Source organism: Agelaius phoeniceus, chromosome 7 (genome assembly GCF_051311805.1).
Source record: "Agelaius phoeniceus isolate bAgePho1 chromosome 7, bAgePho1.hap1, whole genome shotgun sequence".
In the NCBI taxonomy this organism is placed as follows: Eukaryota; Metazoa; Chordata; class Aves; order Passeriformes; family Icteridae; genus Agelaius; species Agelaius phoeniceus.
In genome coordinates, this window is record NC_135271.1 from 47,788,293 (window position 1) to 47,815,194 (window position 26,902).

General features: G+C 41.8%; 1 long non-coding RNA gene across 1 annotated transcript in view; it reads left to right on the forward strand.

Moving 5' to 3' along the window:
• Nucleotides 1-26,358, forward strand: part of LOC143694465 (uncharacterized) — a 41,285-nt gene extending 14,927 nt beyond the window's left edge. The window contains exons 7-10 of the long non-coding RNA XR_013182950.1: nt 2,032-2,174; nt 9,259-9,358; nt 17,244-17,304; nt 25,574-26,358. This is a non-coding gene — a long non-coding RNA (uncharacterized LOC143694465). The remainder of the gene's footprint in view (nt 1-2,031; nt 2,175-9,258; nt 9,359-17,243; nt 17,305-25,573) is intronic.
• The last annotated feature ends 544 nt before the right edge of the window (nt 26,359-26,902 follow it).

Genomic DNA, 26,902 nt, shown 5'->3' on the forward strand with positions numbered 1-26,902 from the left:
AATGGGAAGGAAGGGGAATTTATGCTTTGCTCAGCTGTGAAGCTGGAGACAAGGAAACTTGTGCTTGTTTGGGTTTTTTTCCCATGCAGTGAGAAAAACATGCAAATGAAGTGTGAAAGAGAAATTATTCTGAAAGCAGACAGGAGCAGCATCACTGGAAGAACAGGGCCATCAAGAGAATCCCAAATCCAGGGCACAACTGAGAGAAATCACAGAAAGCTGGTACTGACACCACCTCATTGATGGGCAAAGGTGATATTTCAAAGGGAATAATCAATGGAAAATAGACCTTTCCTTTTTTTTTTTTAATTCTATGGAGATAATTTGGAGTAGGATGGGTGAAGAAAGCTATTATAAAATTCAAAAAACCTGCTACATCACCATTTCTCGACAGCCAAATCCTGCTCTTGTGTGTGTCCAATCAGGCCAACCTAAATCATCTACTCTTGATTTAGTCATAGATTTTTCTGTTTCCAAAGCAGGAAAAAGGCTGAAATACCTTGTTGGAAGGAGAAGTTGGGCAAGGGAAATATGTTCTGCTGACCAAAAAATGAAACCATGTGTGAACAAAGAAAATGCTGTACTGGTTATCTTTAAATCGATGTATTTATCAGCACTACTTTTTTACCAAGGGTTTTCCTGGCAAGCTCTTTGTTATCATAAAGGAAACTCACGGCTGGCAACTCTTTGTGGTGGTCATTCACTAAAAATGAGAATTTAGTATCTTCTGGCACTGTATCAATCTCCACTAGAGCCTTATGTATAAACTAACTCTGAATATTGACTCAAAGTTTGGAACAGTGAGTGCATTTCTTAGCTTAGAGATGAGCCTGATCTCTTTTTCCTCCTGTAAGGAATAATAATGTCTTACTTAGAAGAACCTGTAATGTTTCTGGCCTGCACTCAGTTTCTTGTACAGCTGAAACACTGGATTTAGTTGAGCAAGGAGAGAGACTTAGCTTGGGAGTCATCCAGGGAAAAATAGGTATGGGATGGATGCAGGAAAGGCAATAGGTGATGATATGCTTTAGACTGCACTTCCCAGCCAAGGTTGTATCATATTTCTTGGATACCAAGGAACTTGGAACTGGGCAGTTATCTGATGGATTTACAGCTTGGAAACGTTTTACCTCAGAAAACCCTAGTGTGCCAAAATCCAGGAGTTTAAAGGAAGTGTCTTTGTTTTCAGAAAGATTCTGCTGGAAGTGGGTGAACTCAGCCTGTGGAGAGCTCAGCTGGTGCTCAGGTGCCCAGGGCATGGCCCCAGATCCTGCCAGGACTGGGGCAGCCTCCTCTGTGTGAACCTTCTGCCTACAGGGCTCCTCCTTTTACTCATCCCTGCAGCAATTTTGGTGGCAGAATTGCCCCAGATCCAAGCAACAAGGTAGGCCTGGAAGCCCTTGGGTAATTTGGGACACAACCAATGTCCCTTGTGCTGTCCCCATTGCTCTTGAACAGCTCAGCCCCAAAAAGGAACTTGCACTGCTCAGCTCTTGCTCTATTTTGTCTCTAAACAAGGATTTTCAGCCTTAGATGTTTTGGAACAAGCTTTGAAAAATTCTAAATTTTGATTTGCAATAAAAAACCCCTCAAACCCACCCTAGCAACTTTCAAACTGAAGCAACCACAAAAAAAAAGGAATTTCAGCTAGCTCCAGATGTAATTCACAGGACTTTCCATATTTCATGTTCAGTAAAGAGACCACAGACTTTGGAAAGAGGTGTTGCCTGTTTGGGTGCAGCAAACAGCAGTTTCATTGATTCCTTTCCATTGTGATGCAGTTTCCATGTAAGTTATTGGTGGCACCTTGTTTAAATCCCAAAGAAAATGGTGTTTCATTGGATGGTGAAGCCTGTGCTATGTTTGTTTGCTGGGTATTAATTAGTTATTTCTCATAAGGGTGTCGTTTTAGAGGAGACAATGTTTGCCAAGGTGGTGTTGAACCAGCAAATCCTAATGCTAAGGTTCTAAGTCTGAAAATTTCATGTGAAAATGTTAATTATGAGTCAATTTTGGGTTTTTTTTTCCAAGGTGTCCGTATTGAGCCATATACCAGGAGCTGAGAGGAGCCTGGCCAGCACCACACATGATCAGAAATAGAAATCCTGAGCTCAGCCAGGAGTGATGGAAGAGTTTTGGCTGGATGGTGCACAAAAAGCTTTGTGCACTCACAGGTTGGTGGTGGGAAAGTTTGCCAAAGCAAAAATAATAACCCCCCCTCAAAATTGCTCTCATGGTTATGCTGGGGATTTGGTTGGTTTTGCTGTTTCTTTTTTAATTCTGGGAAAAAAGGGATTGAAGGCCTTCCAGGCTATTATTAATAACGATTATAACATAATAATTCTATATGCAATTTTATGCATAATTTAATATACAATATTATTTTATACATGCACAATATTATTTTATACATGCACAATACTATTTCATAGTGTACATAGATGTAATCATGTCACAGTGCCCTGTTCAGGAGATGCATTCCTGGCTCCCAAACTCCTCAAAATGAGTTCAACCTGTGTGGCCCTGAGCAGAATGGCAGACAGGCATATTTTTTATTGCTGATTCCAACTCTCATAAATTCTTAACTTGCTTAGAACTCGCCAGATTAAATGAAAAGTTACTGTAATTAGGGATTTATTAAAACATGAATCCTTGACCCAACAGAATATAATAACTCATTTGTTTCAAATAAGGCCTCTTTAATTGTTCCATCATTGGCCTGAGCAGCCCATGCAGTGCAGAGTCACATGTGTTCTCCAAATCCACTTGCAAAATGCTCTGTGAAATTTTTGATCCCCATACCACTCTATAGGCAGAAGCCCCTAAAACAAAAATATGTCATTTTAATTAAAAATTCAAGTGCTGAAAGCCCTTACTATTCTGCACTACAAAGCAAAGTCTATGAAAACGCTCTTTCTATGTGAAAGGTTTTATTTTAACTTTTTTGTGGAGAACCTTCCTTCTCTGTGTCTTCAAAACCAATAGTTATTGATTTACAATCTTATGAAAGAGGACTGTAAAATCTTGTACCCTGGAACTATAAATAGATATTTTTAAAAGATATGAAAATTGCTCCCAAATCAGGTCTATATAAGGCACTAATCAGCAGAGAGCCACTTTGCAGGGGAATATAAACAGCAGAAAATAATTCCCATTGAAAATGCAAAGAAATCTGAGACTACACACAAACAATGCAGCCAGAATTAAGGAATTACCCATTCCTCCTCCCCATCCTTGAAATAAGCCTTCTCTTTTTTTTTAATTGGTTGGCTGTAGAAAGCATATTGCTATATTTGGGTCCTGTTTCCCTGTATCAGAATAGTCCTACAAGGAATTCCCAGTAAAACAGCGTTGCAGTTCTGCAGTATATTAAAAAAAAATACCATTGGAAAGTGTTATCCAATGGGCAGATGTTAACTTAAAGTGCACATTGTTTGGAAAAGGAGTTAATTAACAAGTTATTAATTGGATAGAAAGTCTGAAACTGTTGTACTTCTAGCAAATACATAATTTTCTTCAAGTATTATTAAAGCGTTTTTGTTGTACCTATTAAAGATTCTTGTCTCTAAGTTAATTTCATTATGCTAATAAGCTATCATCGTTACAGAACCTAAGCTTTGATCCATGTTAATTGTCGTGATCTTCAAAGACAAAGTCACCACTTACTTTAAATGAATTTTACATCTTTTTAAAGAATCACACGGAAATTAGGGGAAGTAATTAATTTTTTATTATGTGTCTCAATATTTTTAAGGGAGGAAGTCAATGGTATTGGCTAGAATTCATTTTAACATTTAACTAGGGAAAACAGCATGAGGCAAAAAAACGTTCAGATGCAAAAGATTAAAGAAAATTTGAAACTGGGACCTAATTTGTCTTGATAAACTTTGGTGTTTAATATGCTTCTTTTGTTCTCAGTGTGAAACTGCAGGGTTTTGATTTGTAAAAACTTTTTGAAGAATTAATTCTTTCTAATTTTTATTCCTTTCTTTTCTTTCCTTGTACTCGGAGACAGTGGAGTTGACCTTCAAACCATAACACTTTTAAATATCTGTGAATATACAAGGTTAAATCTATTAGTGGTCTGAGATTAGCTGTTCTGCACTTGCAAAGTGTGTACCTTCTGCAGCAAATTTTATCTTCTGGTGAATGATAACGAGCTTACATCCACCCTACAAGTTTTCAACAAATAATGGGATATGTGTTGTAAGTGATCTATTCCTCTTTCCTTTAAGTGTTGGTTATTTTAACCCTTTGATGTAACACAAAGCTCAGTTCTGAGCCTGTAAGGCATTTTTCTTGTTGAGATCAGGACCTAAATGTTTGCTCTGTCATCACTGCTGGGATTGAAAATTGGCAGTTCTCCTTTGGCTTTTACAGACCTATTTTGCAAAAAAAGTGGAAATAAGAATATAAAGGAAATATGTGTAAGAAAAGAAAAGCAACAAAAGTGGGAAGGTTGTGCTGTGTTTTCCTGACAGGATTCACTGTTTAAAGCCCTGCTCTCTGTCATATTTGCACAGTACAAGATTCCTGTTGCACTGGAATGAGAAATGGTGCCTTTTTAAAAGGCAGCAGACAAAAGTAATTTTAGGATGGCAGCAGCAATTGAAAGAACAGCCAGATTTACCCTCTTCCTCCTCCCTGGTTAGCAGCACATAAGTGTTGAAAATGCAAGAAACCCTCAAGTTTGAGCTGAACCTCAGATTTCCGCAGCAGACAGGTGGTGAGCTCGGCACCAGGATTTTCCAACATTAATGCTGAACTCATTTAGACTAACCCCAGGCTTGAGTGACCCTCATCTGGATTTAACCTCTGCCCTGTCAATCCACAGACATACTTTCAGATCTCAACATCAATTTTGCAGTTTTTTATTTTTTTTTTTTAGCATAGCTGACTTTAATCATTAAGCAGCTTTCATAACTGGAGCATATACATGTGCTGCTCAGTGCTCTTTGGTTTGTAATCTCAGGTTCTGCCCAAATAATCCCCAGCATCTGAGTGAATTGAGCTGAAGTTCAAAATTCTTTGATTGAGAGTGCAGTGATGATTTGGCTCTGCTGCTTTTCTCGTTTTGTAGCAGGAGCTTTAGTGTGCTAAAAGGACAGATGTGTTGTTCATTATCATTATTATTAGTAGTAGTAGTATTAAGGTTTGGCTCATTGGTCTTGGAGGTCTTTTCCAAACTAAATGATTCTGTGATTCTCTTATTTTAATATTTGGGCATTTGTTCCAGTAAAGAATTTTTTATGAAGCAAGTTTTTCTTTGTTTATTTTATTTTGTATTTTGGTTTCTAGATGTCAGTTTTGATTAAGTTCTGTTATAAAAATATTTATATTTTTTCTGTTTTGATGCTCTTTTGAAACACCTTAGGTTATAGTGGGTATAAGGCATGGCATGAAGGCATAACCCACCCTGCTGTACAGAGAACCAAGAGTTTCCTCACCATTTTAATAAATCCAAGGAAGGTAGTGGCTCCCAAGCTATCCTCCCCTCGCCTGAGCAACTGAAAGGTGCAATTCTGCCTATCACATCTTTTCTTAATAAACATAACAGCCCATAAATGTTTATGTAAATACACAGTTTAAAAGGACTCATCCCAGCAGCACTGTGCTTGTCAAGTGAGTCATTTTTTCACCTGGCAGGATGATGTTGTAAGGCTCAGTTGTCTTAACTAATCCTGGCTAAAAAGCAAAATTCTGTTTTGTAAGAAAATTCCTGGCCAGCTCTAATCTTAACCTCTTGCATGTCTGTAGCTTCTAAATCGATGTCACAGTTGTAATAGCTTTGAAAACCCATATGTTTGTAAACTAAATAAACCTTGATATTCAAAGGAGATGAAGACAAGAATTACATCTCTTGGCAGTGGTGCTCTGAGCTCCGTTTCAGCTCGTGTTGGCTCCTCATTTTTATGCCCGTGCACCACGCCAAATCTGCCTTATCTATGCAAACATATTAACACTGGCTGTTTGCTAAGGCTGTGATGCATCAGCCTCTTATCTGCAGTTCTGACCCTAATGTTACATAATAACTCGGGATCGGTATTTCTTGATAGTTCACTGGGACCGCCTTCGCTTTCTCAACTCCTCACTCTCCTACCCACTGACTAAATCAGCTCCTGGCTGCTCTCTGCCAGCTCAGGCACACAGGCTGCCAAATAGCTTCCTGCTCAAAGGTCTCTGTATCCTCTCTGTGCCACGGGCCATCACCCTGCAGCTCCAGTGGGTTTTTTTCCCCAGGTAATTCTCCCCATTGTGTTGAACTTACATGGTTTGGCTTTAGGGATTCAGCCCCAGATCTTCCCAAAGTTGCCCCAAACCTCTGCTCCTCCTATTTTCTGCCATTAGCCATGCTTTAATATCTTCTTAAAACAAATGGGTGTTCTATTAACGTGTGAAAAAATTCTGCACTAAACATAATAAAAAATGCCACCCTAAATACCATATATGAATACTGATAAGTGTTCCTAATACTGCCTACTAAGACTATTAATGCCAAAAGAAGAAAATAAATATTTGTCATCAGTTCTATCTGGCCAAAAGTCTTCCTTTAGGAATAGAATAACATATTCCTTTGCAGTATATAATTGCTTTAATTATCTTTTGGCCTATCCACAAAATCTTGGTTCCATCTCTCTCCCCACAGCGTCCGAAAGAGTATGCAAATTCTGTTCATTCCAGCTCTCAAAATAATAATAATAATTAAAAAAAAAAAAAAAAGCCTGAAAAGAATCTCCTTTAGCTATTTAGGAAAGGCTCAGGAAACTTTCCTAAGCATGGCTGTGGCGTATGCCAAGAACTTTCTTATTTGTGGAAGATGTCTCCAAGTTCTTTGCTATTGTTCCGAGGTCCTGCCCTTGCCCAGTCTGGCTTCTCAGCATTCCTACAACAGCTCTGTTCATCCCCCATCCCATCTCCAGTGTGGAGCCTGCAAACATGGGAAACTGAGTCAAGCCCTTTAAACCTTCCAGACTCGGTTAGGAAGCCAAAAGCATGAAATGTAAGTTTTTAGAGTTTCTCTCCTCCTAATGAGGAGTTTGCAATATCCAAGAGCTTCTATCGCTTCTCACGGCTGCAAATGTCTGGTTAACAACCTCCAAGAAAACTCAGGAAAGCCAAAGGGTGGAGGGCTTTGGGAGGCTGGCTCTCCCAAACTTTCTGTTTCCAACCCACCCTTTGTCTGATATCACTGAAAAGAGCCCCAGAACCCTGGACATGACAGGCAATGGGCCTGTGTGGCATTTAGGGCTGGTCTCTAATGCAAAATGTTCATACTGCAGCTTCTCAATTCTTTCTCCTTTTTCCTCCCTGGCTATTAAAAATTCCACTTTTAATGCAAAGCAGAGCTGGAGTTCTGTGACCACCCTACAAGCACAACATTCTGTAACTCAGTTATAGGAAATCATTCCCTTTAAACGAGACACTGAGGACATGATCCAAAACAGGATTTCCAGTATTCCATGACCTAGATGACAGCTGGATTGACCTGCCTATATTATGCTCAAAAGTAAAATGGAAAATGATCCAATTTTCCAATGTGTTAGTGACAAAATATAAGTGAAATGAAGTCAAAGAGCAGCCTCTGATGCTCAGTGGAGGTGGCCTTTATGTTGGACAGATTCGTGCATAATTCCAGCACCTGGAGCTTAGAACTTTTCATCTTGAAGACTTTGGTTGGTGACTGCGTATTACTCCCTTTTTTATCTCTCAGAGAAGTCAATGGTACTCTGAGAAAAGCCCTTTGATTTCCCTGTTTTCCAGAGCAGCTGATTATGAAAACGAAGCTTGACTCGAGACTTGCTGTGGGAATGGTATTCAAGCACTGGTTAAGTGCCAGAATGTGTTGGGAAGGAAGAGTTTCCAGAAAAATATCACCCTGATTAAAACCTGATTTGACTGAGTTTTCTCTATGCAAAGGGTTACCAGAATAGTAAGACAACGTTGCTAGTCAGATTTTCCTTCCCTTACTTGATCATTACCAGTGATGGTTTTATTGCTGCTTTTTGAATGATTATTGTAACAACAACTCATCCACGAGCTGCTTAGGTACTGCTTGCCTCACTCCTCACATGATATGTTGAAAGTCTTGTTGATGCCTGTCCTTGTTTGGCAATTTTTCCACAATGCCCTTTTATTCTTTATAATATGTTTAATTGGATATATGAGGAAAAGATGGAAAGAAAGCCATAATACCAATGGGATTTTTGCTCCTTACATTATGCTCTTCATGAAGCCACCCTTGTGACTATTAACAGAAAGCAGCCCGTCAAAGGACAAAATTAAATCAGCAGACAGCAGAAGACAATAAAAAATGCTATTTTCATAATTGAAGGGATTACACATTTTTATTTCTTTTTTAAGGCCGTTTGTGAAGTTCATATGTTTGGTTCTTTTCAAAAGACAATAAATACTGTGGGCAGACCATATTTGATAGTGGTTGAGTAAGATCTTTAAAAATGGCCATGGCCATGCTACCACTCTGTAAATATTGACTGAACAAACACCCACCATGGGATTTCTGTGAAACACAACTTCTTTTTTGTTCTCTCTTAGCCATGGATGTGGTTAAAACACCCTACTGTATTCTGAGAGTGCTGTCCTGCTCTTGGTAGGAGATCACAAGATGTTGGGGTTAACTGTCAGATGCTTTGCTCTTCTAAAGACCTTTGCCTTTTAACTAAATGCTTGCTTATCTTTCTAATTTAACATAGTCCCACATTCTTTTTGTAGTAATTTTGGACTATCTGATAACATATAATGGAAAACATGTTTATGTCTTCCACTAGTTCTTGTTGCATATTTCAAATGCTTAGAACAACAATTTTCAGAAGCTTTCATTAAGGTTAATTTAAAAACTACATTAAATACAAACAGATTTTCTCACAAACAAAATGCAATGTGTACTTAACAGACTTCTGTATGTTATATTTGATAAACTACCTCATATAAATGCAAATTCTGACTTTCTGCCAGAACAAGGTGGTACAGAAAATATTTCTATTAAACAAATAATGCTGGGAGAGCAAACTTCAAGTTACGGTATGTTACACTGAGAAAGCAGAATTTTTTTTTTTCACTGAGGTCAGATATGCATTTATTTTATTTGCTCTGAGTACTTTGCTACTTCTACACTAAAGATGATGTAGCACAGCTCTGAATAAAAGGCAGGTACATGTATACATAGGATAAATATCTGGTTTTGGCCCATTTCTTTGTTAATGTTCTACACGGCTATTATTGGTTCATTTTGCTTTACAGAACAGCGGAATGGGACGATGTCATGCTCTGAGCTGAGCGCCAAGACCGAGCCAGAAGGGTTGGGAAGAGGAGGAGCAACCCTCACACCTGGAATTGTGAGGTATGATCTGCACACAGAGCTCCGTGCGCGCTCTCATCGCGCTGCCGCTGGATAACGTTCACTTGGTAAAGGAGCGTGAAAAATAAAGCTGCCAGAGGCCACTAAAGAGCATATGATGGAAACAAACTGAGTCACCAGCAGTGGGGCTGACACTGTTGGTGGAAACTGGGACACCCGCGTGAGCCATTGTTCGCTGCACCTCGTCTGGTTTATGTAGCTGGCTGAGTTGAAAGCTGGATCAGCGCTAACCTTGGGCTTGGAGGGGGATTGGTGCCATGTGGTTTCAATTGTCCATGGATGCTTTCAGCCCCTACTGACAGTAACGAGCTGTCCTCCAGGTCCTCCCACAGCCGTGGTGTTGTCCCAGCTCACCCTGATGGGGCTGTGGTGAGCACTGCTTCCTGATGTGGTCCCTTTCAGCGGGAGCTGCTCTGCAGTCTGCTGCGAGAGAGGGTTTATTCACTCTTCCCTCTGTCCCAGTAGCAGCAGCAGCTGCTGAGAAGTTTTCCCTGAATACATTTTGCTGTGCAAAAGGGATTTTTTTTCCTTTTTGAGCTGGTTCCTTCCCTGACTTGGTCTGACACTACCTTTGGTGCAATTGTGGGAATATCTGAGGCTGTGAGTTGCTCTTTTAATTTGGAGGTTGGGCAGAGTGAGGCTCATACTGGTTTCACCACCTATTTCCTGGTGCACACAGCTCTTCTCTGGGAGTGTTTTTTGTGGACATGGGGATGATGAGACCCACAAAAATATTGAGTGATCACTTCAACCACCACCAAATTACAGCCATGCCTGAGGCAAACTGCAACAGCTTTGTGACAGTGTCACCATGCTATCTTTGTGACAGAGATGGAGATAATGAGAATTAATTAATCAGTCTTTGATTAGAAAAAAGAGGAGGGGGAAATCCTTGTGCTGTGATTCCACTACAATAATGCATGAAACTGGTGAGGTTTTTGTTTGATGTTACTTCTTAAATGTAGGGCAGGCTTTTGTAATGCAGAGCTCAGGGTTTCATGGCTGCTGCCTTGGTTACCCATCACTGATGGATCACAGGGGCAAGAGATCCTCACTTTATAGAAAAACACATGCTCAAAACTAACACCACGAGATTATGGAGATGTTTTTACTCTCATGGTGCAAAAAATCTCTCTTATTCAAAGATCTTGCGTGTCCCAGGTACAATCTTGTTGGTTGGAGTCAACCCTGCCTTCTTTACAGTCCCGGGGGTGAAATTTTGTCTTGTACTCTTTAGACTGATGGCTAAACCTTAGAAATTGATCTCTTATGATAAAACATGAACTACATGGTGCCAGTGTCTGACAGGAATTACAATTATCTAAGTAGATTCATTTGTATCCCTTTCACAGCAGCTTTTCTCTGGGCACAAGATTTTTCTGTGGGGCATGGGAAGAACTAAATTAATCTTATAAAGAGGAAGGGGTTTACACTGAAATCGATAGTTACAGAATTAACTGGGTAAATGACTTTTTCTTAATTCTTTCTCTTCTCAGAAGATGAAGTTTTGATGGGTACACAAATCCAATGGCTGCCAAAAAGCTGATATCACATGAAATATTTCATCTCAGCTGTGCTGAGCAAGTCTAGACTTTGGTATTAGTGAAAACTGAGAGTGTAAAAAATGTCAGTGTTGAAGCAGGGAAAAATGCCCTATTCTGGTTATTAACTATGAGTAACTAATGAAGTTATGTTTTCAACAAATGTTGTCACTTCAGAAAGAGCTACATGGCTCTCCTGGGCAGTTTTAAGGATAAGCCATATATGCAGTTTTAAGCTTGCATTTAGATAATTCACAAACACAGGGTGCTTGTATTATTTCAAAGAAGCAAAGCCGTGGATTGCACAGGCACAAGCAGTAGGTGTGTCACTGTTGAAATTTTTGAAGCAGGCTCAGTGTCTGGTTTGATCTGCAAACCCCAATTCCCAAGCCAAGTTCATTTCCCTTTGTGTACCTTCAGTGGCCACTGCTCTCAGATTTTCACTTTCAGCCAGGTGGAAACACTCTTAAAATTTTTTCTCACCACCAAGCCTTTAGCTTAACTTCAGCTGTTCTTCAGCTGCATTTAGGGGATTCAACCCCAAAGATGCTGCAGGTTTCCCAGCCCAGCCATAGCACTTCTGTGTAATGACAGTGGTAAAACCCTCTCACACGCAGTTCCCAGAAATGAATTGTACCAAGACATCTATAAAAGCTGCAGCATCCCTGTAAAGAGCACATAATGTCATCATTTTTCAGTGGGTATCTTCTCTAAAGGCAAATAATCACTTTTCCTATTAATGGTTGGACTGAAGCTTTTCTCTTCATTCTGATTTCAGCAAAGGTTAGGGGTAGAACATTTAACATGCATATGGGGATGCTACAGGGTGACTCATGTGGCTTCCCACTGCAAATGGTGAAGGCAATATAGTACCTAGGAATTTTTTTCCCCTTTCTATCCTGGGGACTATTTTCATTTTTACTTTTCCCCTTCACTCATTACTCCAGAAATTTTTACATGGGCATACAGTGACGGGGGGGGGACAAGGGGGAAGAGTTTTAAACTAAAAGAGGGGAGAGATGTAGGTTTGGTGTTTGGAGGATGTTTTTTTTTTTCTCAAAGGTTTGTGAGGCCCTGGCCCAGCTTGCCCAGAGAAGCCGTGGCTGCCCCTGGATCCCAGGCAGTGTCCAAGGCCAGGTTGGATGGGGCTTGGAGCAGCCTGGGGTAGTGGAAGGTGTCCCTGCCCTTGGCAAGGGGATGGAATGAGATGCTCTTTGACACCTCTTCCACCCCAAGCCTTTCAAGGCTTCCTCTGTGATTTTATGAAATTTAGTTCATCCTCTAAAGATGTTTTGTCTCCTACCAGCTTCTAAGACTCCTCTCTGCTGGGCACAAACTATGGTAGCACCAGCTCCTGGCTTATATCAGGTTCAGTGAATAATTTATACCAAAACCAGTGTCAGCATTGGAGTGCCCTTTCTCAAAGTGCTATTAACCACCTTTATTCAGAGATACCATAGATTAATGCTGCTTTGATGAGGAAAGGAAATATTTCAGCAGCAAACCTTTCAACCACATGCTCTCAGTTTAATTTTGCCAAAGTCAATCTAACCTGTGGACCCACAGAGTTACAGAAACTTTAATTATAAATGCACACATGTTAATGCCAGCTATCAGCCTGCTCCAGGACCATCATGTTTAACTGCATATACTGTGTGCTGAACCACTGTAGGACAGATGTTCTGCTCAGGGGAATCCAGATGTAGCATCAACACCTGGCTTGTCCCTGGCTCCCATGGTGGGTACTTGGATTAACATCTGAGACACCCACGACAAACCTGTCCCTCATTCTGAATATGCCTTTTGCACTTGGGGACTCCCTCCTGGATTTCTTTTACTTGTCCACATAGGAATGTCGAACCCTGGCATCTAAATCCCAGGTCAGTGTTAAAAATTTGAATTCCAAGCTGTCCCTTTGTGGTGTCTACTTGCAGATACCAGGCCACTGTTGCAAACTCTTTTCTTAGTTGTTTCCAAGGAGCAATCAGAATCAGAGTCCTGAAAACTCCAGATTTTATGATGGATGTTTCTCTCTAATTTGTCACTGGCCTCTAATTTGTCTGATTTGTCATTGGCCTCAATCAGCAGCAAGCTCCTGTGTCAGATGCAGCTTGTATCCATCTAGGAATTGTATGGGAGAACCTTCCCTGACATGAGGACCAAGGGCCAAGTTTAATTCTCTTTATGCTACATGTTAGCAACTCACAAAGTTGGGACCACTGGGAACATTTAAATGCATTTAGTTATTTCCAGGCTCATTATTTCACTATAAAGCTTTGCTTTTAATACCTTCTATCCTGTCCAGTAAATTCACTGGTGTACAAGTTCTGATCTCAAACCAAAGTTTTAATTTACTGATTTTTTTTTTCTGTTAAAAAATATGATTCTGCTTTTCATTGCCCTGTGCTTTAAAAAATTACTTGTGTGTACTCCTTGCTACGATTTAGGGTATTTATGAATGGTTCTACATAAAAGGAATGAAAATAACTAATTATAATAATACCACTAAAAGCCATGGCTGGCTAGAAAGTGGAAATCCCTGCCCATTACATATTTTCTGGTTTTAGAAAAGAAATTAATCCAACTCTTGGATGAAAATTGAAAACCACAACATTTTTCATAAGAAAGGATTTCCAAAAATATCATATTTTTAGAAATTCACAATTTAAGTTGCTGATAAAACTGAAATTGATTTGAAAAATTCAAGCAGTTAAAAAGAAAGCTGAATTTTAGTGACATAGAGAGAAAACTCTTCAAGCCAAATACTGTTTTCCTTTGCATAGAGAGGACATTTTCTATTAGAAAAGTAATTTTGACGGAAAAGTCCTGATATGGTCAACTAATTAGAGCATCTGGTGCACCCAGCTGGCCTAAGGTAAGAGCAGCTATGAGCATGGAGCAACATTTGCCCAACCCGTTCCCTCAGCTCCCAGGGAGAAGAGCCATCAGAACCTCCAAGAAATCATTCTAAACGTCCTTGCCGTGAGCCAGGCCTTGCTCTGGTCCAGTCTGTGGCAAAAAGGAGGACTGGGACATCCCTATGGATGAGGAAACATTTTTCCTGCTAGCATCCAGCAGAGAGATACCAACCACATGGTTTGTCTTCAGGATTCAGCAAGAGGTGAGACCAAGAGCTGTTCAACACCAGAAACACAGAGGCCAACCCTGACCCTGTGATGTCCTGAGCACTCTGGAGAAGGCCAGCCAGTGACAGTGAGGCATAAATCCCATCCAGGCATCCTCTTTTCTGCCTTGAGCCTCTAGAAACAAATGTAAGAGAGAATTTTCTACTGAAAAGAAAATATTTAATTTACTTTATTATTTTTCTTTTGTTTCTTTTCTTTTCTTTTCTTTTCTTTTCTTTTCTTTTCTTTTCTTTTCTTTTCTTTTCTCTTCTCTTTTCTTCTCGTCCCTTCCCTTCCCTTCCCTTCCCTTCCCTTCCCTTCCCTTCCCTTCCCTTCCCTTCCCTTCCCTTCCCTTCCCTTCCCTTCCCTTCCCTTCCTTTCCTTTCCTTTCCTTTCCTTTCCTTTCCTTTCCTTTCCTTTCCTTTCCTTTCCTTTCCTTTCCTTTCCTTTCCTTTCCTTTCCTTTCCTTTCCTTTCCTTTCCTTTCCTTTCCTTTCCTTTCCTTTCCTTTCCTTTCCTTTCCTTTCCTTTCCTTTCCTTTCCTTTCCTTTCCTTTCCTTTCCTTTCCTTTCCTTTCCTTTCCTTTCCACTATAGAATAGTAGAATGGTTTGAGTTCAAAGGGGTATTAAAGATTATTTCATTACAAACCCTGCCACGGGACATAGACCTCTTCCACTACCCCAGGCTGCTCCAAGCCCTGCCCAGCCTGGTCTTGGACACTTCCAGGGATGGCATAGCCACAGTTTCTCTGGGCACCCTGTGCCAGGGCCTCCCCACCCTCACATGCAAGAATTCCTTCCTAATATCCAGTCTAAACCTAGTCTCTGTCAGTTTGAAGCCATTCCCCTTGTCCTGTCACTCCAGGCCCTCGTAAATTGTCTCCCCCCATCTTTCTTGCAGGTCACCATCAGGTACTGGAAGGCCACAATTAGATCACCCCAAAGCCTTCCATGTTTTGGGGGAATTTTGATGGGAAAAATTTTGGTTTTATCACTCTTGATAAACTTTGTCACTTTGGCTGTATTTTTTTTTTTTTTTTTGGTAAATGTTAAAAATTTGTGGAGCCATACAAAAAAAATAAAAGTTAACAAGATGGGATCAGCAGGGGCACTCGGTCACTCTCACAGCTCATAATCTCATTTGGGGATTGGTCAAGGCCCATCTCCTGCAGCCTCTGAGGCTGCTGTTCTCTTCCATCCCTTATCCCCATGCTCTTGTGGGCCAGCTGTGGGACAGTTCACACTGCAGGCCCCTTTATCAGGCTTCTCCCAAAACACATTAATTGCCAGATTATATCCATTCATATTTGGGTTAATTACAAATCTTCTACCCACTTCTTTTAACCCCACTGGTTTATCCATAGACAGAAACTGCATCTCAACCTTTGATTTATCAGGCTGAGCTTGCCCAGCTCCTTTAATCTCCTCTGACAACACCTACAGGCTCTCCTCTGCTCACCTACAAGTCCCCCTTTGCAGATGCTCTCATCAGAATTAATCTGAACTGATACCAGGTTAACCTGACACATGCTACCTTCCAGAAACCCATATGGCAACACTGCTCATTTTGTATTTTCTTCCACATCCATAGATTTTTTTCCTTCTTTCTGTTCTCATGCCCAGTCTTAAACACCATTTTTCCACCTGGTTGGCTTGAACTTGAGACAGTCTTTTCTCTTTCCCATATGTACCTCTGTTAATCCTCATAGGAAATGCCCCATGGTGAATTTCAATTTACTCCATTTCTCTAAATTTCACACAGTTTCTAGTCCAAGAACAAGTTTGTCATAATGAATTAATCTGTTATAGAGACGGACAAATACATATGAGAAAATGCACATCTATATACACAGAGAAATAAAATACATAAAAAATATATGTTTACATGTAAGTATATCTATTTTCGAGACGGGAAGGCTTATAAAAAGAGATATATATATAACAAAATATCAAAAAATATGAACAAATTTTAGTTTTCATCACATTTCTGGGTGTGATTTGGGACATAATACTATCAGAGTAGAGGGAGAATTTGTCGATTCAATTTTTCATGGTACCTAAATGGGAACAAGGTGCAAAACAGGAGATGGGATTAATGATTCTTGGAAAGTGACCCTATCCACTGAAAGGAAGACACTGTTCTGAGTCACACTTGTTTAGTCAAGACTTGCTGTAGTCCTGCAATAATGAGTTTCACAAAGCCACTTTTTGCATAGTTAAGCAAATACACTGTTAATTTGAGAAAATGATAGTCAAAGCTCAATAAACATTGATAGGTACAGCGTGTTATTTAGTCACATAAACTCTTTTTAACAAACTACTTTGAATCAACAGATAAAAATAATTCAAAATTAACTTGCTAGACTCAGCCCCTAAGTGCACGCACAGTTTCCATGGAAGTCAGCATGTTGTAGGGCAGAATTTAGTCTGTGTATTTAATTCATCTTAATCACTATTATTAATTCATAACTACTGTTTCCAGAAATGTATTCAGTTAGTTTTACATTAGTCAAAATCAATTGTATGTGATTTATTTTGATCATTCAAGATTACAGTTTTGATGTATTTGCTCTCATCCTCTATGTCAAGCCAGGGAAAGTGGGAATGCTTTGCTGAGGAAGAGTCACCTTCCATCACCAATTTAGGGTTTATTTCCCTTTATTGGGAGTTCACAAATTCTTTGGAACAATCCTGGTTCTGGTAGGTTTTTACAGTGGGATGATGCAGTGGATAATGAAATGTCCTTGAGGTGTCCAGCTAGACCCATGGTGGTGGTTCCGGGCTGGTGGCCCCAGGTGACACAGGTTCTCTGCTTGTAACTAGACTCAGATATGGGAGAGTTGGCCAAAATCTGGCTCAGCACTATCAAACATGCTTCAAAATTGGCTGGATCTTACTTCATCCAGACCAGCAGCTTTCTGGAGACTGATTTCAAATAAAGGGTTTAGCTTCTTCTGGATGCCCACCAACTTCTGTGCTGCAAGGAACATGATATCCTTGTGCAGACTTGGGGTTTTGGGCAGGCCTGTGATGCTTCAGATATGGAAATTCACTTGGGACAAGTGTTTGGTGCCTTCTGTGATTTCAGAGTGAGCAGTGTGTCAAGTGCCTCTCTAAGAAGGGCCAATTTTGGCCAGGGACCTTTCACTAGAATTTATCCAGCCTGCAGGAACACTGACTATGACATATCTTACTTTTACAGGTGTCTTTGCTGGAGATTCTCATGGGAATAACTTAAAGAACCGGGCCCTCGGTTTACAAATGTAAGTGGTGCCTCCAGGTTGAAGGAGGGTTTTGTTTGGCTGTTTTTCTTTATCATTACACTGAGCCCCACTCAGGCTGTGTCTCCAGTTTGGACTCCCTTGTGCTGGCTGCCAGCTGGAAACACCACTAAGGAATAACCCTGGATGCTGAAGTCCATTCATCTCCAACCCATGATTATACATCTTCTGAAGACTCTCATTACCTTCCCCACATAGCTTTGTCTTTTCTCTCAGTCTTCCCAGTCAAGGATTACCATTTTGCAAAACAAAAGAGCATTCCTATTTTTGTCTCTTTAACGGCATCTCCAGCCAGAGAAAATTCTTTCTGGTGGAGGGAAGAATCCTGGTGCTTAAACCTGGGATCCACTTGAGAGGAACCTCCCTGGCTTTGCATGGCCCAGAGCTGTTGTACAGTGAGCTGGGTTAAGCTGAATTCATAAAGCTTTGGTGGAATTAAAACAGCATGCTCCGTACCAAGATGCCTTCACTTCCTGTGCCTTAATGTTAAATCCTATAGTATTGTGGATCTTAAAGATGATTGAGTTATTTTTAAACCACTGGATGTCTTCCAGTCACTCTATTTCACACTGGATTAATTATGTAAGAATACTGACTTGTTCGTCACTAATGTTACAACTTTTAAAAACAACATGCTGTTTAAATTCAAGCTTGGCAACTCTTGCCTGAATCCCCTCAAATTTATGGCACCACACCCATAGCATAATAAAATCTTTAGTGGTCCTTTGTCTTTTAGCTTGCCTTCTATTTTTTCTCAAGGGTGTTTTATGCTGGAAGATGCATACAAAAGTTGTCCAGATGTTATTTGTATCAGAGCAGAGATTTCGGTCCAGCTATCTGTGGTTGCAAATGTTTATTTTAATGGGTTATTGTGCAATCCTCGCTGTGCGGACCTCAGCGGCCTTATATGTACGTTCTCAGCCATGCCAGCACATTGCTTTTGGAGATTTTTATTTTAGTCCAATCACAGTGGAACTGGTCACTGGGGGGAGCAAAAAATGTAACACCTGTAGGAGCCCTGCAGGGCGGTGTTTTGGCCGAGCTGGGTGCGAAGCTGGTGGGCGTTGGGTGGGAGCAGGGCTGAGACAAAGAGCTCAGCCTGGCCGCCACAGGATGGATGTGCTGGGAGTTTATTTTACCCTAGCTGTTGCAACAAACAGAAGGGTGGGTTTATCAAACATTTTTGGGAGCCTCGTAAAATGCTAAGCGATGTTTCCTTGATGCTGGAGTGAATTGTTTATCTCGTAACTAAAACCATGCCGTGCGCACGCCAGTTAGGGCTGCGGATTTCAGCTCATTAAGATAAATTTAAGATGAGAGTTTTGTTGTGCGCTGTAAGGACTGGGAACTGTGGCAGGGTGGAAATATCTGCAGAGCTCAGAGCCTTCTGTGGAGCCTGTGAGCTGAGCTACGCAGTGCACAGTGCTGAGGGCTCATCTGCAGGCTCTGCTTTACCTGTGTGGGTCCTGCTGAGACCCAGGTCTCTGGTGGCCAAGAGTTTAAAGCTAAATTTGCATGCTAAAAGTGCCCAGCCTTGCATTTCCAAGAAATGTGAGCAAGCAAGATGACAGCAATTAATGACAATGACACTCATTTGCACATGCAAAGAATCAAGACCATTTAACCTTTAAGAGAAAACAGCCATTATATTTTAATATTGTTTTATGTATTAACAGTCACATATTATTTTGATGTGCTTAATTAATATAAATAAGCTTCAGCCATTATACTGTCATTTAAACCCACATAATTTCCTTTTTGTAGGAATTTGTGTGTAATTTACACTGTTGCATTCAGCTCCCAATGTTCCAAGATCATGCTTCAAATAATTAGATTTCAAAAATACAATTGGAATTGTTCTTTGTCTTTTGATTTTTCTGCAGTAAACACATTTTGAACTTCTCAATAATAAGGACCAGGGGCTTGTTTTTAAAAGCCAACGTCGATGTTTTGAAGCATCATATTATTCCTGGAGCATGGGCTTTGGTTAAATGGCCTGGTGAAATGGGTACCATCAGCAACACAGACCTTGTTTGTAGTTCTGCCCATCCTCACTTATTTTCAACACTGTTCAATTACACAGGCCTTTACCACTAGGAAATTAGCCCAAATAACTATCTTACCCTCAAATTGAAGGTATCAAGTCACTAGTGAGTGGCATCAATCCTGCCCAGGAGATGGCTTAATTTGGAGCCACTGGAAGCAGATAATAGATGACCCTTTATAAATATGGGACTGGGAATGACATTAAATATTTGTGTTTGTGAGATTGTAGAGTTGGGAGGATATGGGATGTGGCCTTTCTGATGAGACCCCACTTTCCCTGTGCATGATGCATCCCCTTCAGTACCCCTCCACTACTTTTGTGCCTGTCCCCAGAACAAAAAGGGCCAAATATTTAATCTTGGAGCTCCTCCATGCCAGGGAAATCCTGGGTGTGATAAATGGCAAATTCTGCAGAGATTGGGGCTATTGACATCCATGAGATCCAGCTCTCCTTTGGCAGCAGGGTGGGAGCTGCAGGTCCCAGTGTTCCTTCCTGTGGTCACTCCACCTGTGGGTCATGGTGATTGAAACCCTGCAGCAATGCCTGGGAAAAAACAAATCCCTGTCTCAGGTCTTGGCAGGTGGCTCGAAAATCAATTGCTTTTCATTTATGTTCTGCAGAAAGTAAATGCATTTGTAAATTTGAAAGCAGCTGCTGACGCTCAGCAGTAAACCAAACCGATTTTGTTTTACAAAACCTTTGCTGTTTGGTCTTAACTGGTGGAGCTGCACATGGATCCAGCACTGCTCTTCGCATTGCAGGGAAGATTTTGTCTAGCTGCCTCTGTGACATATGGTAATGCTTAGTGTGTGCTGTATGGCCTGGAGCCATACCACTGCAGCCTGTATGCTGCTCAGATCTCCCAGGCTAAGGGAATCGGGACGAGACAGCGTTTGAATGCAAGGGACCTCCTAGAAAAAGTCAGAGTGCAGCGTTTTCTGCCGGTATGAGGACAGGATGTTCCTCCCTCAGGGCTGAGGCAATTCCCCACACGGGGCTAAGGTGACTGTACTCTCCCAGCCGTGGCTTTTTGGAATCAGATTATGAGAGACCATTAATGCACCATAAAAGATCTCACAGCTCTCAGCCATGGGAAAACAGCAAACAATCCCACTTCCCAAGGTAACCCAGAGGAAGTGGTGGCGTGCAGGAAAGCACTGCGAGACCTTTTCTCATCTTGTTCCTGGGGGGAGGACGTTCCCATCACCACCTTCCCTGTCAGGGTGCAGCTAAGCCTGCTGAACAATCGCTGCTTGTTTCTCACACAGATTGCTCCCAGGCTCCCCGGGAAGCAGAGGGAACTCCAGAGGTACCCTCAGCACAGCCCAGTGGGCACAGAAACCCAGCCGTGTCAGGGTGGGAAAGGAGGGAAGCAGCATGGCTCGCAGGGAGGCTTTGCAGCCTCTTCTTGGCGATGTTATTAATTCGTTCTGGGACGTTGGGAGACTCGTTTAACCTCTCTTTGTCTCAGATTCAAACCTCTACAAGCAGTTATTATAACATTTGGCTGCATTATGGCATTGTTGAAAGGCTTAATTAAATTAAGTGTTCTGAGATCTTTGAATGAAAGGTGCTATCCAAGTGAAAGCCTGTTGATGATGATGACTCCAAATTATGAGGCCAAGTCCTTCACAAGTTTTACTCAGTCCTTGGTTAGACAAAGTTATTTTTAAACACTGTATTTGATGTAGCATTACAATTGTTTGGGGAGTGCCATGTGTAAAGACATGACATCTGACCCACAGTGGGAGGGATTTGTCACTGGAGGGTTTTAATGGCAGCAACCAACCACACATCATCCACATGCAGGAAATCCTGCTGGTCACAAGCAGCTTTTAATTGTTTGTTTGGTTTGGTTTGGTTTTTATAAATTTATTTGAAGACCTTTATTGGGAAGAATGGCCAGGACTCTCAGTTATTTCAGGAGAAATGCTGTCTCAGGTGGGAAATTAAAAGGAGCTGCTCGATCAAAGTTCGTAGGCGTCTCAGCCGAAAGACGCATTAGCAGATGTCTTCTTTCTTCCAACCTGTCAGTGCCTCCCTAGAAAGAAAACAAAATTTGTTGGGGCTTTCACTAGGTGGTATCTTACCAACAGCAAGCAGGCAAAATTGCAAATATATTTTTTAAATTTGGATTCTTTTGTAACCTATGCAAAAATTCCTCTACTTTGGCAGGAGTAGTCCTAAAACTCCTGTCTTTTCTTCCTACCAAACTTCTCCTTACCTGTTTCTTCAGTTCATCTTTGCCTCTACCAGAATCCCTGACACTCTTGTCCTCAGCATTTTCTCCTTTTGCATCTTTTCCTCTTAATTTGAAATACACAGTTTTCCTGACTGCTTTTATCGGGAAGATTTTTTCCCCAATATTACCTTGTAACCACAAAAGTCTGCTGCTCCTCTCCCTCCTGCCATCCTGAGCAAGTTATCAACCCTTCCTAGCCTTTCCCACCAGCTTGTCTCCTTTTCCAGTTTCCCTCTATTGTACAAAACCCACCTTAGCAAAGTCACCAGAAATACAAGAGTGAATCACAGAATTGTTAGGGTTGAAGTACACCTCTAAGATCATGGAGTTCAAGACTTTATGAGGATATTTTGGGCTAATTGTTTTGCTGGGTACCACAGGCACAGGGCCACATCTAAAGTCTGGGCTCCTTAAAGGTCTGCTTTACAGCCTATTATATAATGTGTGATCCTTTCAATAGACAGGAAGGATGGTATTTTGGTTAAAGCCTCCAGGAGATCAGGATTCAGCTTCTAGCTCTGCACACTTCCTGTGTGGTTTTGGGAAAGACACTTTGTGCCATAATTCCCCATCTGCAAACTAAAGATGAAATTACATCCTGTTTCTCACCTTCTCCCTGCAAGCTCTGTAAAGCTGCAGAGCCTGTAAGCACTGTGGAGCAAATAATGTCACTTTTTAATGCAACACTCCCCACAACAGCATTTCAGTCTCAGCTGAAGTCTAATGACTATTGTGGTGTTAATAATAAATAATAATTGTAATCATACATAAGACTTTCAGCCTTACTTGCACTTAAGGTTGATTCTTCCAGACTTTCTGCAAGTTTACCTTGGAACCAGTCTGAGCAAAGAATAAGCATATCAAACTGTGCTAAATAAGGTGGATTTCTTTTCTCATATACTTTCTCTGTATTTGCTGAAGGACAATGAACAGTAGACTTAAGACCATCAAACTCATTTCACCTTTGTAATATTTAAACTAATTAGTCCCAGAGATGAAAAACGCATTGCTCAGATTCCAGATAATCTTAAACAAAACACTTCATGCTGATTTTATTCTGCTTCTATCTGTGCAAAGATTAAACAAAACCCACAGTTGGTTTCATCTGCCAGGCTCTAAAAAAAAATCATGTCACAGAAAGAGAAAGGGGGGAAAATAAATCCAAGGCAAGGTTTGCAGTGCTCTGAGCTTGCTCATCCTTAGTTTATCTTCTGCAAATGAGCATGTATAAAACAGTCCACCTACTGTTCTAGTTGCTACGATATAATGCAGTTCCACTGAATGATCCTGTTAACCTAACCTTCAATTTGCTGGGATTTGAACTCTGAATTACAGCTTACTAACATAGTTTAACAGCTGGTACAAGGGCTTCTTTTGAATTTTTAATCACATGAATTAAAGATTGCTGGAGATGCTTTTCAGACCTCCACTAGCACTGATCCAATGTACAGAAAGACAAGTATAGGTAGCCCCATGAGGATTAAGAGCACAAAGGTACTATGGCTTGTGAAGCTATGCTGCACTCTTTGCTTGCCAAATTAGGAATACTGGTGCAAATTATTCATGTGAAGATAAATTCACATTATGGCTCCAAATGGATTTAAACCCCCTTTTTAGCTCACGTTTTTATACACAGTGTGCATCGCCAGAGCACAGGTTTTGAAGATAAAGCTTAGTTTAGCAAAATGTTTCTTCTGTTCCATGTGTAAAGGGAACACAGACACTCACACACAAAGCAAGAGAGAGAAAGAAATATATATATAGAGTGATTGCAACTGATATCTGGAATGCAATGAAAACAAACATGACCGTCTGTGGATGTTTCAGGGTGGATGTAATCATTTGTTGCCGTCGTACAGCGTGCGGAATGCGCGTGTTTAGATTCTGCACTCTTTGTGTCTCCCGTTATTTATTCCAAGAAGATCTTTCTTATTGAGGATATTTCTCAGGGAAAGGGAGAAAAAAAAAAAAAGAAAAAAGGAAAGGGATAAAAAAAAAAAAGAGGCAAAAATGTAGTTCAACTGGAAGCTTCTCTACCCTGACACGCCAGCTGATGAGTGCTGTGAGAACTTGGGAAAACAGACCCTGCCTCTGAAGTTCACTACCCCTGCAAGCCTGAAGATCAGCAGAATAAAGTGGATGGAGTTGTTTAAACAAAGTAAGTAGGGGGAGGAAAAAAAAACTTAAAAAAAAAAAAACACTAAAAAAAAAATTAGGGCAGCAGGAACAAGAAAGCATGTTGCTTCTTAATTATGCTGTGTTCTCTCTCTAATGGATTGGCCTCCCCACATGCTCTAAGTAAAGCAACTGGCATGTGGCATCCTCTGCAGAGAGAGGAGCAGTGGCAAGTGTACAGCTGTTCGTGCTGACACACAGGTGTTGGATTTTTGGATCTGTTCGCTAGACAGATTTTTAAGGGTGTACGGGGGAATCATCTGCAGTTGTTGCACAGAAAGTGAGTTGTCCAAGAATACCGGAGTTAATTATTATGTAAATCCCACTCCACAGCCAAGGCTCACGGCTGGAGTTGGAGCTGTGCTCCCCCCATGCCCTGCCAGCTCTGGGTCACTGTCTGATTTCCTTGCTATGCCCTGTTCATGAAGTGCTGTGGTGGGCTGGCTGTGTCAGCAGAGGCAGCGAGGTCAGGTGGGGATGAGCAGCCTGGGTGACCCCTGCCCCTCTCACCTGGCATGGGAAGATGGAGGTGGCCCTGCCAAATCACTGAAGAGGTGATGCTGAAGCCTCAGGGATGCTCTTCCCACTCCTCAGGGAAAGCCTGAAGAGCAGCAGGTGGGGAGAAGGTTCAGGCAGACCTTTAGCAGTTTATTGTCCTTTTATCAACAGGACTTGCTCTGGCACTGAGCGCTCGTGCTGCACTAACAGTCCTGAGCACCACAGGGGCTTTGGGCAGTGTGGAGCTGGGGAAGAATGCATCTGAGTGGAAACAAGGAATATCATTTCCTACCAAACTCCCCCTATGGATAGGCAGTGATTTCTTCTTTCTCCTTTGCAAGGGTCTTCACTCAAGGGTGCCTTGGTTCCCTCAAATAGTATGTTATTTGATTTCATGAAATAATATATACATTTCAATACAGGGCAGGGTGCCATGTTTTCTGTAAATCACTAATATATATCAACCTTTATATTTTTAATTATTTTTATATTTTCAATGAGCTGTCAAGTGAAGCAGAGGTGTCAAGAATGACTGGAGGGATGTGACCAAACAAGGCCAGGTTGGAAAGGGCTTTGAGCAACGTGGTCTAGTGGAAGGTATCTCTGCCCATGGGGAGGGGGCTAGGAAAGAGTTGGTCTTTAAGTGCACTTCCAACCCAAACCATTCTATGATCTCAGGTAAAAGGTTGTGATCAGCTGCAGTTTATGGGACAATTTCTCCTCCCTGTTGTTTCAGGGCTCCTGGGGTGGATCAGAAGGCTGCTGATGGGTTTGCTCTCCACCTGCACCCAACAGCTCAAAAGGGATAAACACTACAACTTCTTGTTTGGCCAATTTTAGACACAATTTCATCCTGATGGAAATTTAATTTTTTTTTTTTTGTGTGTGGTCTGGGACCCCATGGTCAGTAGCCCTGCCAGGTGTGTGTGACTCTGGGCTCTGACCTGTCCAGGCTGCATCACTCTGGTGGTGGCTGAGCATCGCTCCCAGGGGCAGAGCCAGGGGAGCAGCAGGAGCAGCACGGGCAGCGTTAACGCTCTCCTGCAATTCCGATTTGAGTGATGAAACCCAAGAATGCAGAGCAGCTGGGAGCGGGTCTCAGAGTGCTGATAGTGGGCAAGCTGGGGAGTATCACATTTCCACCCGGGGAATAGGCTTTTTTCTTTTTTTTTTTTCCTTTCCCTTAGGGTTAAGTCTTTTGTTTTGTTTGTGTATTCTGCTCTTAGTTTTGCTCTTTTTCCTGAAGTTCACAATGGGAAATAAATCAAACTCATCTCTTTTTCTTGCAGTTTCCCAGGGAGGAGGAGAGGAGCAACACCTCATCCCACCCTCCTGTGACTCCCAGCCTCTCTCTCCAATCTCAGTCTTGCTCCTGGCCTGGCCTCTCCACGCAGCTCCAGAGCTCTGGATATTACCATCTGTTATGAGTAGAAAAAGCTGCCATTTTTTTAAAAAAAGTTGCAGAGTGAACAGGTCTGACCAGTTGCTGCCAGGGTGGAGTTCTAACTGTTTGTTATTGTAATTACCAATCATTTTTGTTAACTACCTGTCGTTGATGGTTAAGAATTCCTCCTTTAGTCCAGTGACACCCTGCCTGCTGCCAGGTGGATGACCCTTCTGGGACAGTGAAAGGAGGGGACATCAGAGGGCATGCAAATGGCCTCGGAGCCAGCATGCCACGGGAAAGCCACCCCACCAAACTTACCAAAAGACCCCAAAAACAATGAGCCAACACAGAATTAAGAGATCAAAGTGATGTCTGGACGTGAGGAACAAAGCCCAGAGCCTGCAGAGACGCTGAGACCCTTTCTTTGCCCCTCACCCTAGCCGAGGACCTTGGCTAGAGGCAGGATCCTGGGAGTCAAACCAAAGCAGTAGAACAAGGGATCTTTCCCGATGCTCTGGTGAGGATGAAATGCTCAGCTCTGCCCACAGACCAATGGACAAGGCTGCACTCTTCCTCCTCCTCCGAGTCACTCCTGGGAGCGGTGGCGTGAGCGCGGACCCTTCAGTTTTCCCCACCTGAGCTGATCACTTTTAATAAAGGCATGAGAAAGGAGAAAGATACCCTGCCTGTGTTTATTTCACCATCCGTCTCAGCAGCTTCGGTTCCAGCACTTGCTAAACGCCTGAATTTCCCGCTGGCTCGATGAACAGCTTCCAGCTTGTGGTACATTGCACAGGCACCGGGTGAATGGGGCTGAGCAATGCTCCTGTTTGGCTGCGAGCGCCGCGTTCACCTGAGCTGGCTGGCAGGATGAATGGTTCACCACAGCTCTGCTGCTAACCCCCTTTGTGAACTAGCACTGAGCCATGTACCTTATTACAAAGGCCGACAGCTCCCTGGAAACTTAAATCCACTCTTTTCCCCCTTCCCGACCATAGGGAGCTGTAAAAGAAAAGGACTTGGTTGGTAGGCATGTAACATAACAAAAAGCCCTCTGTTGTGGCAAGATCCAGACTCCCCAGTAACAATGGGGATTATGCTCTCGCATCGAAAATGCAGTTGCTAGTTTTAACTGCAGTACCTTATTACAGATTCCTACAGAGCACATTTATGTCAGGGGCTTGGATGTTTAACTTAAGTCAAGCCTGGTAGCAAAGAGAGCTCGGCAGCC